This window comes from Rousettus aegyptiacus, unplaced genomic scaffold (genome assembly GCF_014176215.1).
Source record: "Rousettus aegyptiacus isolate mRouAeg1 unplaced genomic scaffold, mRouAeg1.p scaffold_m13_p_14, whole genome shotgun sequence".
In the NCBI taxonomy this organism is placed as follows: domain Eukaryota; kingdom Metazoa; phylum Chordata; class Mammalia; order Chiroptera; family Pteropodidae; genus Rousettus; species Rousettus aegyptiacus.
In genome coordinates this window covers 32993989-33015590 of record NW_023416289.1, presented here as the reverse complement: position 1 = coordinate 33015590, position 21602 = coordinate 32993989, and positions in this window count along the sequence as shown.

Below are 21602 nucleotides of genomic sequence, written 5' to 3'. Positions count from 1 at the left end.
TCGAAGACAGAAATCTAGAAAAAGATCAGAAGGAAGAAGAGAGAAACCGAAAAATGAGAAATAACGAAAGAGGAATTCAAGAACTAGCTGATACCATCAGGAGAGGAAACATAAGAATAATGGTCATTCTCAAAGGGGAGGAAAAGGAGCAGGGATTAGAAAGCATTTTCAGACAAATAGTGGGCGAGAATTTCCCAAATGTAAAGAACGAGCTGGAGCTTGAAGTTCAAGGACTCAACAGAACACCCAATTATCTTAACCCAAAAAAGCCTTCACGCAGACATGTCAAAATTATCAAAAATCAGTGACAAAAGACAGAATTCTCAGGGCAACTAGAGAAAAGAAGACGGTAACCTATAAAGGAAAACCCATTAGATTATCGTCGGACTTCTCGGCACAAACCTTACAAGCCAGAAAGAAGTGGAATCAAATATTCAAACTATTAAATGAAAGGAACTATCAGCCAATATAATGTATCCAGCTAAGCTCTCCATTAGATACGAAGGAGAAATAAAGACCTTTCCAGACATACGAAAATTGAAGGAATTCTCCAGTATAATGCCTGTATCACAGGAAATACTGAAAGGGGTCAGTTCACCTAAACAAGATGACAAAAAATCAATCGATCAATAAATAAAATACATAATGAGGAGTAATGTGACTATTAGGCAAATAGAAGCAGAGGAGTACAACCCTTATTAAGAACAGGGCATTATAGGCTTAAACAATAAGAAGAGATTTGCTATAGCAAGATAGTAATGAACATTCAGCATACATAGGAACAAACTGAGACAACAATGACCGAAAAGGGGAGGATTCAAGATCTAAATTCACAAAAGGGAATAGAGATAAGGTACACACAGAAGAAAATGGATGACAAGAAGCAATGGAAACATTGAGCTACCAGAAAGCAAAAGAAAAAATGGCTATAAGAAGACCTCATATTTCACCTTAAATGTAAATGGACTGAACTCACCAAGAAAAAGGCACGGAGCTGCAGATTGGATTAAAAAAACCCAAACATATGCTGCCTCCAGGAGTTACATCTCAGTTCCAAAGACAAATATAGACTCAAAGTGAAAGGGTGGAAAATGATATTTCAAGCAAATGGCATTCAGAGAAAAGAGGAGTAGCAGTACTAATATCAGATGAAATAGACTTCAAAATCAAAAAGGTAAAGAAAGATACTGAGGGACATTTCATATTGATTAAGGGAATCATGCACCAAGAAGACATAACATTTATTAATATCTATGCTCCCAATCAGGGAGCCCTGAAATATGTAAAGCAATTACTAACAGAACTAAAGGGAGAAACAGACCAAAACACCATCATAGTAGGGGACCTAAATACCCCACTGTCGAATATGGGCAGATCATCTAAACAGAAAATCAATAAGGAAATAACGTCCTTAAATGACACATTAGACCAACTGGACATAATTGACATATACACAGCCTTCCATCCCAAAATAGCTGCTTATACATTCTTCTCTAGTGCACATGGAACATTCTCAAGGATTGACCACATACTGAGACACAGAGATAGCCTCAACAAATGGAAGAGATTTGAAATCATACCAACCATATTCTCCGATCGTAATGCTTTGAAACTAGAGATCAACTGCAAAAAGAAAGCAGAAAGAACCACAAATACATGGAGATCAAACAACATATTACCAAAGAATAACTGGGCCAGGAAAGAAATAAAAAGAGATCAAGAGATACATAGAAACAAATGAAAATGATAGTGCAACATATCAAAACTTTTGGAACATGGCAAAACTTTCATACAGGGAAAGTTCATATCGTTATAGGCTTACCTCCAAAAAGAAGAACGAGCCCCCCAAAACAACTAATGCTTCATCTTAAAAAATTAGACAAGGAAGAACAAATGAAGCATACAGTCAGCAGGAGGAAATAATCAAAATTAGAGCAGAAATAAATGTTGGAAACAACAACGACAACAACAATAGAAAAAATAAATGCAACAAAGAGCTAGATCTTTGAGAAAGCTAATAAAACTGACGAAGCCGTGGCTAGACTCACTAAATAAAAAAGAGAAATGAGAGAAATAAACAAAATCAGGGATGAAGGAGGGGAAATTATGACAGACACCACAGAAATACAAAGAATACCATGAAAAAGGATATAACACCAAATTTAATAATCTAGAAGAAATGGACTTAGAAAAATAACAACCTTTCATGACTGAATCAAGAAGAACTAGATATTCTAAATAGACTGATCAGCAGTGTGGAAATGGAAACAATCATCAAAAATCTACCAAAAAGTAAAAGTCCAGGAGCAGGTAGCTTCTCCAGTGAATTCCACCAAACATTTGAAGAAGATTTAATATCTATTCTTCTCAAACTCTTCTAAAAACTCAAAGAGGAGGCAATACTTCCCAACTTGTTTTATGAGGCCAACATTACCCTAATACTAAAACCTGGAAAAGAGAACACAAAAAAGAAAACTACAGACCAATATCTCTCCTGAACACAGATGCAAATAAAACCTGTTAAGATACTCGCAAACCGAATACAGCAACATGTTAAAAAGATTATACACCACGATCAAGTGGGCTTCATCTCAGGGGCACGAGGATGGTTCAACATACGCAAATCGATTAATGTGATACACCACATAAACAAATTAAAAAAGAAAAATCATAAAATCGTATCAACAGGTGCAGAAAAAGCCTTCGACAAGATACAGCATCCATTTATGAGCAAAACACTTCACAAAAATCTGTATAGAAGGAAAGAACCTTAACATAATAAAGGCCATATATGACAAGCCCTCAGCCAACATTATACTTAATGGTGAAAAATAAAAACCTTCCCTCTAAGATCAGCAACAAGGCAAGGACGTCCACTATCGCCACTGTTATTCCGTATAACATTGGAGGTCCTAGCAGGTGCAATCGGACAAGAGAATGATATAAAAGGCATCCAAATTGGAAACAAAGAAGTCAAACTGTCACTATTTGTGGATGACATGATTCTCTATATAGAAAACCCTAAAGACTCCACAAGAACACTACTAGAAACAATAAGCAAATACAGTAAAGTTTCTGGATACAAAATCAACATTTAAAAATCCACAGTGTTCCAATACTGAAGTGTCAGGAAAAAAAGGAGAGAAAATAATTCCTTTTGCAATTGCAACAACAACAACAACAACAAAATATCTAGGAATAAATCTAACAAGATATGTGAAGGACCTATATAATGAAAACCACAAGACCCTATTAAAAGAAGTCAAAGAAGATACAAAGAAATGGAAAGATATTCTTGGATTGGAAGAATCAACATAGTTAAAATGACCATATTACCTAAAGCATTATACAGATTTAATGCAATCCCCATCAAAGTCCCATCAGCATTTTTTAAAGAAATAGAATAAAAACTCACCAGATTTGTATGGAAGCACAAAAGACCCCGCATTGCCAAAGCCATCCTGAGGGGGGAAAAAATGAGGCTGGAGGCATCACTCTGCCTGACTTCAAATTATACTACAAAGCGACAGTAATCGAAACGGCATGGTATTGGCAGCGAAACAGACACATGGACCAGTAGAACAGAATTGAGAGTCCAAAAGTAAACCCATATTTACCTGGGCAAATAATTTTTGACCAAAAAAGCGAAAAACATACAGTGGAGAAAGGAAAACCTTTGCAATAAACGGTGCTGGGAGAACCGGAAAGGCACCTGTAAAAGAATGAAACTAGACTGTTGTCTATCACCACATATCAAAATTAACTCAAAATGGATTAAGGACCTGCATATAAGACCTGAAACAATAAAATGCATAGAAGAAAAGATAGGAATGAAACTCAAGGACCTTGGACTTAAAAAGGATTTTATGACTTTGATCTCAAAGGCAAGGAAAGTAAAAGCTAACGTAAATGAGTGGGACTACATCAAACTAAAAAGCTTCTGCTCAGCAAAGGAAGCCGTCAACAAGTAAGGAGACAACCACCTGAATGAAAAATATATTTGCAAGCAACACCTCCGAAAAGGGCCTAATATCCAAAGTATGCAAAGAACTCATACGACTCAATAACAAAACAAAATAAACAAAAAAAGAAGTCCAATTAAAAAACGGGCAGAGGATTTGAACAGACACTTCTCCCTAGGGACATAGAAATGACCAACACATGTATGAAAAGATACTCAACACCATTAGCTATTAGGGAAAAGCAAATTAAAAGCAAAACGAGATACCATCTCACACCCGTCACAATAGCTATAATCAACAGGACAAGTAATAACAAATGTTGGAGAGGATGTGGAGAAAAAGGAACCCTCAAACACTGCTGAGGAATTGCAAACTGGTACAGCCACAATAGAAAGTGGTATGGAGATTCCTCAAAAAACTAAGAATTGACCTACCATATGATCCAGTAATTCCTCTACTGGATATTTACCCCCAAACCTTGAGAACTCATATGCAAAAAGATATTTGTACGCCAATGTTCATTGCAGCATTATTCATTATTCACAGTGGCCAGGACATGGAAGCAACCGAAGTGTCCTATGAGGGATGATTGGCTAAAGAAGCTGTGGTGCATATATACAATGGAATATTACTCAGCCAGAAGAGGAGATGAAACACTGCCATTTGCAACAACATGGACGGACCTCGAGATAATCATACTAAGCAAAATAAGCCAAACAGAAAATGTTGAAAATCACACGATATCACATGTGTGGGATATAAACCTAAAAGCAACAAATGAACAGGACAAACAAACAGTGGTTTCCAGAAAGGAGGGGGAAAATAAAAGAATGAAATGTTAAAAACAATTATGTATATATAGTACGAAAAAAATTGGTATAAAAAAACCTCACCCCCTGTAAAACTTCTAATGTCATCAGTAGCTGATTTTCCCATTTATAAAATCCCTCACTTTGTTCCTGTAAATCTATCTGGTCTTGCGATGATCTTTTTGTTCATTTTTAAACTCCTCCCTCCCCATCATCCCACATAACTTCTTATTTGGCTCCTCTAAGACCTTCTTTGATCATATAAACTTGAAAGTCCTCTTGTGTCAGTCATAGCCTTTCTCTGACCCTTTATAAATACCTTCCTGGATTTCTCCCTTTACGACCTAAGATCTCTCTTTCTCCTTCCGCAACCACTTTCCTGATCTTTGAACTTTGTGTCCACTCATTACAGCCTCCCTATTCTCCTAAAGCTGTATTCTCTCTAAATACTTCCCTACTTATAACACCTTCTCTGCCCCCTTATGTACCTCTTCTTAACCCTCATTCCACTTCTATCCGCACTACTCTCTTCCTTCCACCTGGTCCCTCCCCAAATCCACTCCCTCACTTCAAGCACCCACATTAGGGCATCTGGATCTGGCACTGCAGTGAGCTTCTCCTTCATTTTAACTTGCCAAGGATTACCATGGAGACCACACAGGCCCCACCTCCTATTTTATCTTTCTACTTCTATTGGCTGATCGGAGATTGAGCATGATAGGGTGGAGAAACTAAAACAAGGCTGCTGATTGGTCTGAGAAATTCAGGCTCTTCCTCTTCTCAGGTGATTGATCAATTCTGGTAGTGTTTTCTTTTTTTTTCGGAGTCACTACTAGAGCAAGAGTGATGTGGGCCTAGGAGTCTTAAGTTGTTTTAGGTACCTTGAGTGGTCATTTAACAACTTGTAGTCAGGTCATCTAGCAGTGAAGGGTAAAATTTGTGAGAACATCTTTTCATGTGCTCATTTGCTGCCTGTACATATTTTTTTTTGGTGACGTGCTAGCTCAAGACTTTTGCCCACTAAAATAATTGGTTTGTTTAAAACAAACTCATAGATATAGACAACAGAATTTTTGTTATCAGAGGGGAAGAAGGTGGGGGAGGATGAAGTGAATAAAGGGAGTCACGTATATGTTAACAGAAGGAAAATAGATTTGGGGTGAGAATGCAGTAGGTATACATATGTCATAGAATAATGTTGTACACCTCAGATTTATATGTCATTAACTAACGTTATTCCAATAAGTGTAATTAAAAATGATTTTGTTTTTTATTACAGTAAAGTTTGTATGTTATTTATATATTTTGGATGCAAGTCCTTTGTTAGATTTGTAATTTGCATATATTTTCTGTGGGTCCGAGCTTATCTTTTCATTTTTTAACAGTCTTATTTGCAGAGCAAAAGTTTTGAATGTTGATGGAGTCTAAACTATTTTTTTCTTTTAGGGACATGCTTTTGGTGTTGGGTCTAAGAACTCTGCTTAACCCAGGGTCAGGAAGATTTTATTCTATATTTTCATCTTAAATATGATAGATTTACATTTTACATTTAGATCCATGATCTATATTGAACTAATTTAGTTGTTTTCCATATGGTGGTCTGATTACTCTAACACCATTAAAAATACTATCCTTTCTTTGATAAATTACCTTCGAACTTCTTTTTAAAACAAATTGCCACATTTATGTGGATCTCCTTCTGCAGTCCCTATTCCATTCGGTTGGTTTATGTGTCTGTCCAGTTGTCAATATGACACTGTCTTAATAATGTAGATTTACAGTAATTCTTAAAATTGAGTAATATGTGTACTCCAACTTGATTCTTTTTCAGAATTGTTTCGATTAAGTATTTCTAGATCTACAAATCTTATCGATCTTTTAATAGGAATTGCATTAGACTTTCATATCAATCTGGGAGAGATATTGAGCCTTCCAGTTTACAACCATTGGAAGGCTCTAAGTTTATTTAGGTCTTCTTTTATTTCTTTCGTCAGAAGCTGTAGTTTAAATACACAGCTCACACACATAATACTTTGTTAATTTAATTCGATATCACGTTTAATAAAATTAATTATTTAATTTATGGTGACATTGGTTAACTAAATCCAATCAGTTGCAGCTGTACTCCTTGACAAGGCGCGCACACACACACACACACACACACACACACATATACATATATATTTATTTATTTACACTGTATGTTAATGTCCCACAGTCAGATTTCTTTCTATCACCACATATTTGATCACCTTTACCCTGTCTACTTTTCCTCTTCCCCCTCCGCCTACCCTCTAGAAACCACTCATTTATAGTCCATGTCCATGAATCTCTGTTCGTCCTGTTCATTTGTTGCTTTTAGGTTTATATCCCACACATGTGATATCGTGTGATTTTCAACATTTTCTGTTTGGCTTATTTTGCTTAGTATGATTATCTCGAGGTCCGTCCATGTTGTTGCAAATGGCAGTGTTTCATCTCCTCTTCTGGCTGAGTAATATTCCATTGTATATATGCACCACAGCTTCTTTAGCCAATCATCCCTCATAGGACACTTCGGTTGCTTCCATGTCCTGGCCACTGTGAATAATGAATAATGCTGCAATGAACATTGGCGTACAAATATCTTTTTGCATATGAGTTCTCAAGGTTTGGGGGTAAATATCCAGTAGAGGAATTACTGGATCATATGATAGGTCAATTCTTAGTTTTTTGAGGAATCTCCATACCACTTTCTATTGTGGCTGTACCAGTCTGCAATTCCTCAGCAGTGTTTGAGGGTTCCTTTTTCTCCACATCCTCTCCAACATTTGTTATTACTTGTCCTGTTGATTATAGCTATTGTGACGGGTGTGAGATGGTATCTCGTTTTGGTTTTAATTTGCTTTTCCCTAATAGCTAGTGATGTTGAGTATCTTTTCATACATGTTTTGGCCATTTCTATGTCCCTAGGGAGAAGTGTCTGTTCAAATCCTCTGCCCGTTTTTTAATTGGACTTCTTTTTTTGTTTATTTTGTTTTGTTATTGAGTCGTATGAGTTCTTTGCATACTTTGGATATTAGGCCCTTTTCGGAGGTGTTGCTTGCAAATATATTTTTCATTCAGGTGGTTGTCTCCTTACTTGTTGACGGCTTCCTTTGCTGAGCAGAAGCTTTTTAGTTTGATGTAGTCCCACTCATTTACGTTAGCTTTTACTTTCCTTGCCTTTGAGATCAAAGTCATAAAATCCTTTTTAAGTCCAAGGTCCTTGAGTTTCATTCCTATCTTTTCTTCTATGCATTTTATTGTTTCAGGTCTTATATGCAGGTCCTTAATCCATTTTGAGTTAATTTTGATATGTGGTGATAGACAACAGTCTAGTTTCATTCTTTTACAGGTGCCTTTCCGGTTCTCCCAGCACCATTTATTGCAAAGGCTTTCCTTTCTCCACTGTATGTTTTTCGCTTTTTTGGTCAAAAATTATTTGCCCAGGTAAATATGGGTTTACTTTTGGACTCTCAATTCTGTTCTACTGGTCTATGTGTCTGTTTCGCTGCCAATACCATGCCGTTTCGATTACTGTCGCTTTGTAGTATAATTTGAAGTCAGGCAGAGTGATGCCTCCAGCCTCATTTTTCCCCCCTCAGGATGGCTTTGGCAATGCGGGGTCTTTTGTGCTTCCATACAAATCTGGTGAGTTTTTATTCTATTTCTTTAAAAAATGCTGATGGGACTTTGATGGGGATTGCATTAAATCTGTATAATGCTTTAGGTAATATGGTCATTTTAACTATGTTGATTCTTCCAATCCAAGAATATCTTTCCATTTCTTTGTATCTTCTTTGACTTCTTTTAATAGGGTCTTGTGGTTTTCATTATATAGGTCCTTCACATATCTTGTTAGATTTATTCCTAGATATTTTGTTGTTGTTGTTGTTGTTGCAATTGCAAAAGGAATTATTTACTCTCCTTCTTTTTTTCCTGACACTTCAGTATTGGAACACTGTGGATTTTTAAATGTTGATTTTGTATCCAGAAACTTTACTGTATTTGCTTATTGTTTCTAGTAGTATTCTTGTGGAGTCTTTAGGGTTTTCTATATAGAGAATCATGTCATCCACAAATAGTGACAGTTTGACTTCTTTGTTTCCAATTTGGATGCCTTTTATATCATTCTCTTGTCCGATTGCACTTGCTAGGACCTCCAATGTTATACGGAATAACAGTGGCGATAGTGGACGTCCTTGCCTTGTTGCTGATCTTAGAGGGAAGGTTTTTATTTTTCACCATTAAGTATAATGTTGGCTGAGGGCTTGTCATATATGGCCTTTATTATGTTAAGGTTCTTTCCTTCTATACCGATTTTTGTGAAGTGTTTTGCTCATAAATGGATGCTGTATCTTGTCGAAGGCTTTTTCTGCACCTGTTGATACAATTTTATGATTCTTCTTTTTTAATTTGTTTATGTGGTGTATCACATTAATCGATTTGTGTATGTTGAACCATCCTTGTGCCCCTGAGATGAAGCCCACTTGATCGTGGTGTATAATCTTTTTAACATGTTGCTGTATTCGGTTTGCGAGTATCTTAACAGGTTTTATTTCATCTGTGTTCAGGAGAGATATTGGTCTGTAGTTTTCTTTTTTGTGTTCTCTTTTCCAGGTTTTGGTATTAGGGTAATGTTGGCCTCATAAAACAAGTTGGGAAGTATTGCCTCCTCTTTGAACTTTTAGAAGAATTTGAGGAGAATAGGTATTAAGTCTTTGAATGTTTGGTGGAATTCATTGGTGAAGGTACCTGGTCTTGGACTTTTACTTTTTTGGTAGATTTTGAAGTTTGTTTCAATTTCCATACTGCTGATTGATCTATTTAGATTTTCCAGTTCTTGATTCAGTTGTGGAAGGTTGTATTTTTCTAAGTACTGGTCCATTTTTTCTAGGTTATTAAATTTGGTTGTTATGTCCTTTTTCATAGAATTCTTGTATTATCTTCTGTATATCTGCAGTGTCTTTCGTAAAATTCCCTTTTTCATTGCTGATTTTGTTTAATTCTTTCCTTTCTCTCTTTTTTTTAGTGAGGCTAGCCTGGGGCTTGTCAGATTTATTAACCTTCTCAAAGAGCCAGCTCTTTGTTGCATTTATTTTTTCTATTTTTTTTAGTTATTGTTGTTTTCAGTTTCATTTATTTCTGCTCTAATTTTGATTATTTATTTCCTTCTACTGACTTTATGCTTCATTTGTTCTTCCTTTTCTAGTTTTTTAAGCTGAAGCATTAGGTTGTTTCTGTGGGCTCACTCTTGTTTTTGGAGGTAGGCCTGTTTTGATTTGAACTTTCCCTATATGACTACTTTTGCCATGTTTCAAAAGTTTTGATATGTTGTACTATCATTATCATTTGTTTCTATGTATCTCTTGATCTCTCTTTTTATTTCTTTTCTGACCCAGTTATTCTTTGGTAATATGTTGTTTAATCTCCACGTATTTCTTTTTACAGTGGATGTCTAGTTTCAAAGTATTACGATCAGAGAATATGGTTGATATGATTTCAACCCTTTTATATTTCTTGAGGCTATCTTGTGTATGTGGTCGATTCTTGATAAAGAAGAACAGTATGGTCCATTTATAGGGAAAAATAGAATTTGACAGATATCAGTCATAAAGAAGTCCAGTCATTGGAAGTGTTAAAGATATTAATTCAATTTTTTTCAATATGCACAATGAACTGGAGGAAACCATAGACAAAGAACTAAAGAACGTTGGAAAAACAATGTACGAACATAATGAGAATACCAATAAAGAGAAATTATAAAAAGTAACCTAATAAATTCTAGAGTTGCAAAATACAATGACTAAAATAAAGAATTGAAGGCTACATGGGGGCACACACAGTAAAAACGAGGGATTAAACAGTCAGCAAGAGAGGAATTGTGGGTGAAGGACTTCATTGTGGTTTTTTTGGAAAGGAGTAAAGAAAGGTAAACAAGCTAAGTGGGTTTAGGATTGGATAGTTTGAAAAATATCGGTGGACTCTGGGCTTTAGTTGTCCTGTACCCTGTCCTGGGGTGTTCAGAATTGGCAACTGTGAGGAGGTGTTGGGGAGTATGGGCTGGGAATGCTTGGTTCACACGTCAAAGTTATGCATACAGAGAAGTTGTTTACCACCTCTATGAATTAGGTAAGGCCCTAGATGCCAGAGCTTTGAGAATACAGAAAATAAAGAAAATATAGGTCATACACTATGTGATTTAATAAACAAATGCATACGCTGTGTGATTTAATAAGCAAATGCATAAAACAGTCATTATAAATCTATGTTAAAGAGCAAACAATATATAAAGAAGTATTGTAGCTGATAACGATGTAAAGGGAGCAGTGTTTAGAAACTATTAAAATTAAGCTGTTATTATTCAAACTAGGATGTTATAAGTTGAAGATGTTGATTGCTACCGACAAGGTGACTACTAAGAAAAAAAGAGGAAAGAAGTAAATCAAAATAATACAAAAAACTAAATATAATAAGAGGCAGTAATAGAGGTAATGAGGAAGAGATACAGAAAAGGAATAGTTAAAAAGCAGGAGTAAATTGCTCCTTGTGAGTAATTACTTTAAACATCAATTTTTCTATTTAAAGGCAGAGATTGACAGATTGGATTAAAGAAAAACATTCTCTATATGCTGTCCACTTTAGACACAAAGACACAAAGGGGTTGAAAGCAAGAGGATTGAAAAAGATCTCCCATGCAAGTTGCAGCCAATAAAGAGTTGGGGTAACTATATTATTATCAGACAAAATAAACTTGAAGTCACAAAAGGTTAAAAGAGACAAAAAAGACATAACATATTGATAAAAGTTTCACTTCACCAAAAAGATATGTAATTATAAATATATATACACTATAACAAAAGAGGCCCAAAATACATGAAGCAAAAATTGACAGAGCTGAAGAGATGAATAGACAGTTTTACAATAATAGTTGAAGATTTAAACACCACATTTTCAATCATGGAAAGAATAAGATCAATAAGGAAATAGAGGACTTAATCAACACTGTAAACCAATTAAGCCTCAGACATATGCTGAACATTTCACTCTAGCACAACAGAATACAATTCCTTTCAAGTACATGCGGAACATTCTCTCGGATAAGACCATATGGTAGGACACAAAGCAAGTCTTCATACATTTAAAAAGAACAAAATATATAAGTATCTATTCTGATCACAATGGAATGAAACTATAAATCAATAAGAGAAAGAAAACTACAAAGTTCACAAATATGTAGATGTCAAACAACACAGTCCTTAAAGACAACTAATATATCAAAGAAGAAATCACAGTGGAAATTAGAAAATACCTTGAGATGAATGATAATGGAAACACAACATATCAAAAATTATGGGATACAGCAAAAGTGGTACTAATCCTTGACATTTATACCTGTAAATACACACATTAAAAAAGAATGATCTCAAATCAGTAACTATTGTACATTTTCGGGAATTAGAAAAAGAGGAGCGGATGCAACCCAAAGCCAGCAGAAGGAAGCCAAAAAGATTAGAGTGAGAATAAATAAAATAGAGAATAACAACAACAATAAAAATGATATAAAATCACATGGAATCTCAATGAATCCTGAATAGCTAAAACAATTCTGAAAAAGAAGAAAGTAGAGGGGCTCATAATTTCCAATTTCAAAACTCATTTCAAAACTACAGTTACCAGAACAGTGTGGTAGTGGCATAAAGACAGATATGTAGACCAATAGAGTAAGATAGCCCAGAAATAAACTCTTACATATATCGTCAATTCATTTCAAGAAGAGTGATAAGATTATTCATTTGTAAAGAACAGTCTTTTCAACATACAATGCTGGGAAAACTGGATATCTACATGTAAAAGAGTGAATTTGGATCCTTGCCTTACATTCTATGTGAAATCGAGTCAAAATGGAGGAAATATCAGTAACGTAATAAAAAGGACATAGATGATAGAAGCATTGTTCATTCTTCTTGAAACCAAATCAAAGTTGTGACAGAAACAAGGAGCAAACAGCAAGAAAAGTTGCCTGGGATCTAGACAAACAGAAGCACTACAATTAGGGAGAGACATAGGTAGAAGGTAGGAGGTAGAAGGTAGGAGGGGCCAAAGATGTGAGGCGGCCCAGTCCCGAGTGGTTAAGGGGGATGGAGGCACTGCCAGCAGCTGCAGACACCTCTTAAAGAGGCCGTGTTCATGATCATCAAACTTTTGCGGTGACGGAACTGCTTGCTCTGAGCACCAGCATGGGGTCGGCTGCTCCAGGGGCACCAGGGACTTACAGGGGGACACTGAATGGTCAGAGCAAGGGTTGGAGGTGAGGATCTCTCCTGAAAAGAAGTGAGAGTGGTATCTAGTGTTCCTCTGTTGAGCCCTATCCTCTCCCAGTGTGCGGATGCAGCGCTGCCATAGCTGAGATGTCATCAAACTGGATAACAGAGGTTGCTTGCCCAGAAGATTCCCTGAAATTCTGCCTCTCCCAACTCATGGCCTTACCCAAGCCACATTCAGTTGTGTCCTGGTCCGAGTCAGGTCCTCTTTGCTGAGTAGTGCCAAGACTCTCACTGGTGGCAGCTGGCCTGTTTCTGGTGTGGTTTCTTGAGGCATCTATAAGCACAGCATCTGTGGGTTGTTTGCTGAATCTTAACAGGTGGCTTTGAGGGAGGGCACAGACTGGAGCTAAACTTGGCCTGCAGCTGAACCCCTCTCAGAACTATGCTACTGGATACCTACTGCACAAATCCGCACAAATAAGACCAGGAGACTTAGGAGCTTTGCTTATTACATAGAAACAGACACAGAAAGACAGCCAAAATGGGAAGACAAAGAAGCAGAAACCATATGAGAGAACAGAACAGAGACCCAAAAATAAAGGAGTCAAGCAATTTAATGGATGCAGATTTCAAACCACTGTTTACTGTAACACTGTTTACAAAGATATTTGATGAACTTAGGGGAAATGTTGACAAATTCAGTGAGAACTTTAACAAAGAGATAAAAAAAACATAAAAATGGAGATGGAAATTATAAAAGGGAACTAGTCAGAAATGAAGAACACATTATCTGAGATGAAGGGTATATTAGAGTGAATAAACAGAGTATATAAAGAAGAAGTTTGAACCACAGACATAGAGGATGGGGAAGCCAAGAATACTCAATCAGAATGGCAAGAAAAAAGAAGCCAAGACTAAAATAATAATTTAAGGAGCCTATGGAACACTATTAAATGTAAAAATGTCTGTGTCATAGGCATACCTGAAGGAAAACAAGAAGTTGAAAAGCCATTTGAAAAAATAATGTTGGAAAACTTCCCTCACCTGGTGAAGGAAATAGACATATAACTCCATGAAGCTCAGAGAGTCCCCAAAAAGATGAACCCAAAGATGCCCATACCAAGACGCATTATATTTAAAATGACAAAGGTTAAATACAAAGAGAGAATCTTAAAAGTAACAAGAGCAAAACATATAGTTACCTATATGGGAACACCCATAAGACTGGCAGCTGATTTCTCAAAAGAAACTATGCAGGACAGAAGGGCTTGGCACAAAATATTTGATGTGATGAAAACTCAGAATCTACAACCATAAATACTTTAACTAGCAAAGCTATCATTTAGAGTTGAAGGACAAATTAAAAACTTTCCAGGCAAAAATAAGCTAAGGGGATTTATCAACACCAAAGCAGTATTACAGAAAATGTTGGAAGGATTTCTTTAAGAAGAAAAAACATGCATCAAAAACAGGGATAAAGAATGGTAATGAGTACATTCCTATTAACAGATACCTCAAATAGAAAAGAATTAAATACTCCAACCAAAAGGTAGGGTGACTGAATGGAAAAGAAAACAAGACCTCTACATATATTGCCTACAAGAGATTCCCTTCAGATTAAAACACGCACAGACTAAAAGGAAGGGGATGGAAGAAGATATTACTTGATGGACCTAGAGGGTACTGTGCTGAATGAAATGGGTCAGATAGATAAAGACAAATATTGCATGATTTCACATACTTGTATAATCTAAAGAACAAAAGAAACAACAACAAAAACAATAGCAACAAGAGCAGAAATATACTCATAGATACAAAGAATATTTTGAGGGCTACTAGATGTGAAGGGGTTGGGGGAATGGCAAAAAAAAAGGCTAAAAGATTAAGAGGTACAAATGGATAGTTGCAGAATAGACATGGAGATGTAGAGTGTTGCATGGGGAAGATGATTAATAATGTTGTAATAAATATGTAAGTGAGAAGAGGGGTACTAGATTTAGTGGGGTGATTGCTTTGCAAGTTGAGTGGATCTCTGATCACTATGCTGAACAATTGAAACTGGTATACTATTATATGCCAACAATAATTTAAAAAAAGTCTAATTGAATTGTACAATATAAATACTGAGCAACTAATTGTCTATTATATTTCAATAAAGCTGGAAAAACTAAGGAAAAAAAAGAAATAAAAAACAGAAAAGGGGAAAAGAATGGATTAAAGACAACATAAGAACTAAAACTATAACATTCTTAGAAGAAAACATAGAAGAATATCGTCATGAAATTGGATTTGGCAGTGTTTTCTTGGATATGACACCAGAAGCACAGGAAACCAACAAAAAGATAGATAAGTTAGATGTTTTCAAAATTAAAAACTTGTGGATCAAAGAACACTGTTAAGAAAGTAAAAAGACAACCCATAGGATGGAAGAAAATAGTTTCAAGTCATATATCTGATAAGGAATTAATATCTAGAATATATAAGGACCTCCTAAAAATAACAACAAAAACACAATAAAAACGAGCAAAGGAATTTATTAGACATTTCTCCAAATAAGATATACAAATGGTCGATAAGTACATGAAAAGATGATCGGCATCATCATGAGGAAAATGCAAATTAAAACCACAGTGCAATATTACTTCACACCCACTAGAATGGCTATTATTGGGGGAGGTAAAAAAATTGGAACCTTTGTGCATTGCTGATGGGAATGTAAAATTGGACATTTCATTGTGTAAAACAGTTTGGTAGTTCCTGAAAAAGCTAAACATAGAATTGCTATATGACATGGAAATCCTACTCAAAGGTGTATACTCAGAAGAATTGAAAACATATAAAAATATATGTATGCCAATGTTCATAGCATCATTATTCACAATTCCCATGTCATAGAAATGGTTTCAGAGTACAGAAAAGCCTGAATGCTCTTTAACCCATTTGATTTTGTCAGTGCCACCCACTTCAAAGTTGATGAGATGGGTCCCAAACTGAAAACTAAGGACCAGTTTTAATTATGAATATAGGAGCAAAATAAGATACAAGCAATCTATATGGCATATATTAACAGAATAATAGATTGTGACCCAGTAAGGTTGTTGCTCAGGAGCCCCAGACCTGGAAGGGCTATGTTCTGAATTAATCCTACAAAGGTTTTCCCAGGGGAACAAGGATAGTTTATTGAGAATAATTTTATTAATGTGCTGAATCTTAATTGATGCTGAAAAATATTTTATATAATTCAACACAAAATTTTAATTTAAAAGACCTTGGTTAGCTGAAAATTGGAGAAAATGTACTAAATGCATGAAATTTTATTTAGAAATCTACATTAACTGTGTGACTGAATGGTAAAAGATAAGAACCATTCCATTCAAAGACAGAAACAAGATTAGGATGCCTGCTATTATTAAATCATATTATACTAGAAGAGTTAGTCAAGAAACTAAAACAAAAATATAAAATGAGTTTTTAAATTAAGAAAAAATTCAAATTTCAAATAAACAATGCAAGCATGTAAAATGATGGATTATTACAAAAAAATTCAGAAAGATAGCAAAAATAATAGCATTAAAAAACAAAGTACTAGACCTAAACCAACCTTTCTCATGGGACAATCAATGAATGCCTCAGTGGTAACTTGTAGGGACAGATTACAACTTGTCAGAACTACTCCTTATTTCATTTTATGAAAATTCCTCCAAACTGCAGTGCAACAGCAGGGGAAAGGTTAAGTTTTCAGTTAGTGTGCTGAGTTGTGGAGCTAAATATTGATTTATAATGCATACAAAAATGGAATATTTCTTGCCTGAGTTTGTGTATTGATGTTTGTTCACTTACACTCTGACTCATTACACTTTTCTGTATGTACACTGGGTACATGTGCATATGTCATTTTTGAGGATTTAAAAATAGTTTTGTGAGGAAAATCCAAATACACAAATTAAAAACAATTCGATACCTTTCTTCTACTCCAGTAATAATAACTTAGATTATATAATAGAAAATGCCATTTGTAATAAATAAAATAAACCAAAAGATGTACAAGTCCTGTGTGATATACCAAGTTTATAAATAGGAAGGCTTCATTGTAATACAGTCAAATTCAGATAGGATTTTTAAAAAGAACTTGATAAACAGATTCTAGAGCTTCTCTAGAAAAGTCATAAAAGTTCCCGAGAAATTTTCTAAAAATGACAATAAGATTTGATCAACTAGATAGATAGCAAATAAAGCAATAAAACTATAGTAATTTAACATTGTTTTTGGCTCAGAAATAAAGTCTAGGAATAGTCACATATTTATATAGAAATTTTGCATATGGTAAAGGTGGCGTTTAATGTTAATGGGAGAGGCTGAACAAATTAATGTTGTTTTTTCAATTGGATAACCAATTAGACTATCATTGTCACCACATAAAACTAAGTAAATGGATGTAGTCTTGATAGATTAAAGATTGATCATAAAATAACTTATAAAATGTTGGAAGAAAATATAGGAAAGTGTTTTAAGTTTTCTCAAATAAAGCATAAAACTACAAAGGCATAATGTTGAATATTTATAAGAGTTAAAAATATCTATGTGAAAGAACAGCATAAACAGTGTTAAAATACACGAGAAAACATTTGTAACATATTTAACAGAAAAAAGGACTGATTTCCATGATATAAAAAGAGCCATTATATATCCATAACAAAAAGACAACCAACCATAGAGAAATGGGCAAAAGATATTACAAACCATTTAGAAAAGAAAAGTATTAGCGAACATTGGAAAAAGATGCTTATCTTAGCTCAGGCTGCCACAGCAAAATATCATCAATTGGTTAGCTTAAACACCAGAAATTTATTTTCTCACAGTTCTGGATGATGGAAGTCTCTGGTTAGCGTGCCAGCATAGTTGGGTTCTGGTGAGGGCTCTCCTCTTGGCTTGCAGACAGCTGCCTTCTTTTTGTATCTTCAGATGGCAGAGAGAAGGGAAGCAAACTCTCGGGTGTCTCTTCTTATAAGGGTACTAATCCAACCACGAGGACCCTGCCTTCATTACTTCATCTAATTCTACCTCCTAAAATCTCTGTCTCCAAATACAGTCACAGTGGGGGTTAGGGTTTTTACATATCAGTTTGGAGTGGGGGACACAATTCAGTCCACAGCAATGCTCAAACTCACTACTTATCAGAGAAATGCAAATTAAACAATAAGAAGCCATCACTTCTTGCCCATCAAATTGGCAAAAATTTATAAGACTGATGATATTGCATGCTGTCAAGAAGACAAAGAATGATTCTCTCAAACACTGAGGTTGGGAGTGTGAATAGGTGAAGCCTTCACAGAAGTCATCATGGTATTAGCCATCAAAGTGTACAAAGCCTTTAATGCTTCAATCCTGCAATCCTACTTTTGAAAATCTGTTCTAGAGTAGTATTTTCTCTCATGAACAGAGAAGCATGCTCATAGATGTTCTTTTCAGGGTTGTTTATGGCAGCCAAAAGATAGGAATAATCTAAATATCCATCAACAGGAAGGTCCCAATAGTAAATTTAATAATCCCTGACACAGCACACCAAGCATTTATTAAGAAAAGAGAGAGAAAGTCAGGGTAGATGTTATCTTTTGTGGTGAAGTGACTGGAAGAGGGCATAGGAGTCTTCTGCCAGTGCCTTGTTTCAGGTGCAGGTTACGTGAGTGTGTTGTTTGTGAGTTCATTGGTATACACATATGAATTGTGCACTCTTATGTACTTCAATAAAGTATTTTTAAAATAAGAGACCAAGTGTATTCTTGATTTAAAGGAGACTCAGATTCTTAAACTCTTTATTCATTTAACTAAAAAATCTACCTCTATCATGGATTCTTGGGGAGTACTTTGTGGGTAGAGGGAATATTAATTTTTCTTTTAAATCCACACACCTATGGGAAAAGAGGACAAATACTTTTAATCTCCCTCTGACTTAACAAAGAAAATTCAAAAGCATGTCTTCTAGAAAATAGGGATGTCAATTCAAGTATTGTTACAGGGGTGACATGATAAATACGATCACTCATCAGAATTGAAGACTGTAGAGGTTAAGAATCATAATCATAAGACATGGTAAAATGTCAGAGTCTGAGTTTAAGTTTGTTAAGTTTTCTGAAGTTAGAAATAAAATTTGCCAGATCAATTCGTGGTGTGGAACAGAATCTGCTCTCCTGTAGCTGCTTATTCAGTTGATATTCCCCTTCTTATCTTCCTTAGAGTTCTTTAACCAGCAAGGATATGAGTTATCATTGAGGGAAAAAAAGCTGATCTGAGAACCTGAGAATTTACCCTATGGACCAGGAGAGGACAGTGGGAGATTATTTACAAATGGAATACAGAGTATTCTGTGTTTAAGGTCTTTAGTACTAACAGGAAAAGATCTTCAAGACCTAGTGGTAAGCAGAAAAGGTGTGATTTCAATGTGTAGGACATATATTCGCATGGAAATACAAAAAAAGGCAATTAGAAATAGTTATAACAAAATATAAACAGCAATTACCTTTGGAAGGGGAAAATGATACCAGGACCAGCCATAAAGTGAGCTCCTCTTCTTCATATTCTTTATGAGAATGTAGATTTCTCCTTTGATTCTTTATGAGAATGTATTTGTGTGAGTACAAATAAAGATACCAAGTAAATAAATAAATAGGTTTAAAAACTGAAGGGAAAAAGAGAATTGAAAAATTACCTGGCCTATTTGACCATGAAAAATTCTTTTGAGAGCAGTTAGTTGTTCTGGAGGGTTTGGGAATAATTGGTGCATGGGGTACAGAGACAACTGAACAAATAAAACAGAAGAGGGAGGAGGTGTATGAGGAGGAGCAGGAGGAGGCAGGAGAGGAGGGGCAGAAAGTGGAGGAGAAGAAGGAGGAAGAGGAGGGAGAGGAAAAAGAAAAGGAAGAGAAAATCTGAAGGAGTGCAGGCAAAATGGATTGCTTGGCTGTGAGTTCAAAAATTAGTTCAGCAAGAGTTTGTAATCACCATGAACTACTGGGCCCACTAATGGAGCATACTTACATAGGCATAATGAAATGTAAGCCCTATAAAGTGAGTTAAAAGTTGTGATCTCATTCTGTGGGAAGTAGTTGGCAGAGATAAAAGGGAATAAGAGTGTTAAATATGCATGTTTCATTATATTAGTTCAATGATGATGTATCAAGATATGAAATGTATATGTGTATATATATATATAGTTTTGTTTTACATTTACTTGGTGGTAAATACCAGATGAATGCTCAAGAGTGGAATACAGGTTGCGAGGAGTCAGGAAACTGAAGCAGTGAAGACTGATTGCCTTTCCAACTCTTGTAGCACATTGTGACTTTTTGAATCTGGTTGTTCATGCTGACGAGGGCCATCCTGACTCAGCATGGCTTTGCAACTGATTGTAACAAGCTCGGCTTAAGCTGGTCTTGGGAGGGACAGGGATGGCTGACCCTCTAGGCCCACTAACTAGTACAGCAGACAACCAAGCATAATCCCCTCTCCAGACACACCCATGACATGGAATATTGTCTCATAAACACATGTAACCTGTGCAGAAAACAGAGGAGACAGACACAGCATCATAACAGTTAAGATTAAGGTTAACCATGGACCAGGACCTTTGTTGTTTTCTTCACTCATTATTTCCTATAAACCTCCAAATAAGATGTGTCTCTCTGTTGGGTATGAATTTCAAGCTGTAACCCCTGATGTCTAAGAAATGTAACTCTATTTTCCTGCATTGGTACTGGTTAGGACATATGAAGTTGTGGAAATAGGCCAGGCATTTCATGGCACAACACAATAGTTTATTTTCTGCTCAATCATGGGAGTCAATTGGGAAAAGGTGAACTGTTCCTACGATGATTCAGGGACTGAGGCTGATGAGAGTTCTTCCATCTCTACAACATGTGGCCTTCAAGTCACCATGGTATCACTTGCACAGTCAACTAGGGGAAGAACAGTATGGGGGGAGTACCTGTTGGAGCTATTTAAAGGCCAGAATTGTTTGTAGCACATATCACTTCTGATCACATTCTATAGAGCCAAAGACAGTCTCATGGCCATACACGGGAACCTAGGATATGTGGTTTCCCAGAAAGAAAAGATGGCCTGTGGTAAACAGCAGTCTCTTCTACAGCTATTCAGCTTAATTTCTACTGATAATCCCCATTCTCTCTGGTTGTGAAAACTTAATTCTGTTAAGCCTAGGGTTTCTGGGTCTGAATTTAGGGTTGTTTGTAATGCAGAAGGAATACCCGGGTGTTTGTTGTCCAGGATATCAGCCTAGATCACTGTTTTCATTCATTCTAATGGCATCTGTGTTATCCCCGGTTCCTGTCTGATAGTCACTCTTGCTCTGGCACTGGGCGTTCCTATAGCCTCTACCTTCTCCTCACCAGTCTGGGACATGGGATATCTACTTGGCTGTCAGAGGCTCTTTCTTCACAGACCTCCATACCATGCAGCATATTTTCTTTGAGACCTTGGAGCCTCTCTATGATTTATCTGTGAAGAGGGAATACAGATAATACTTGGGG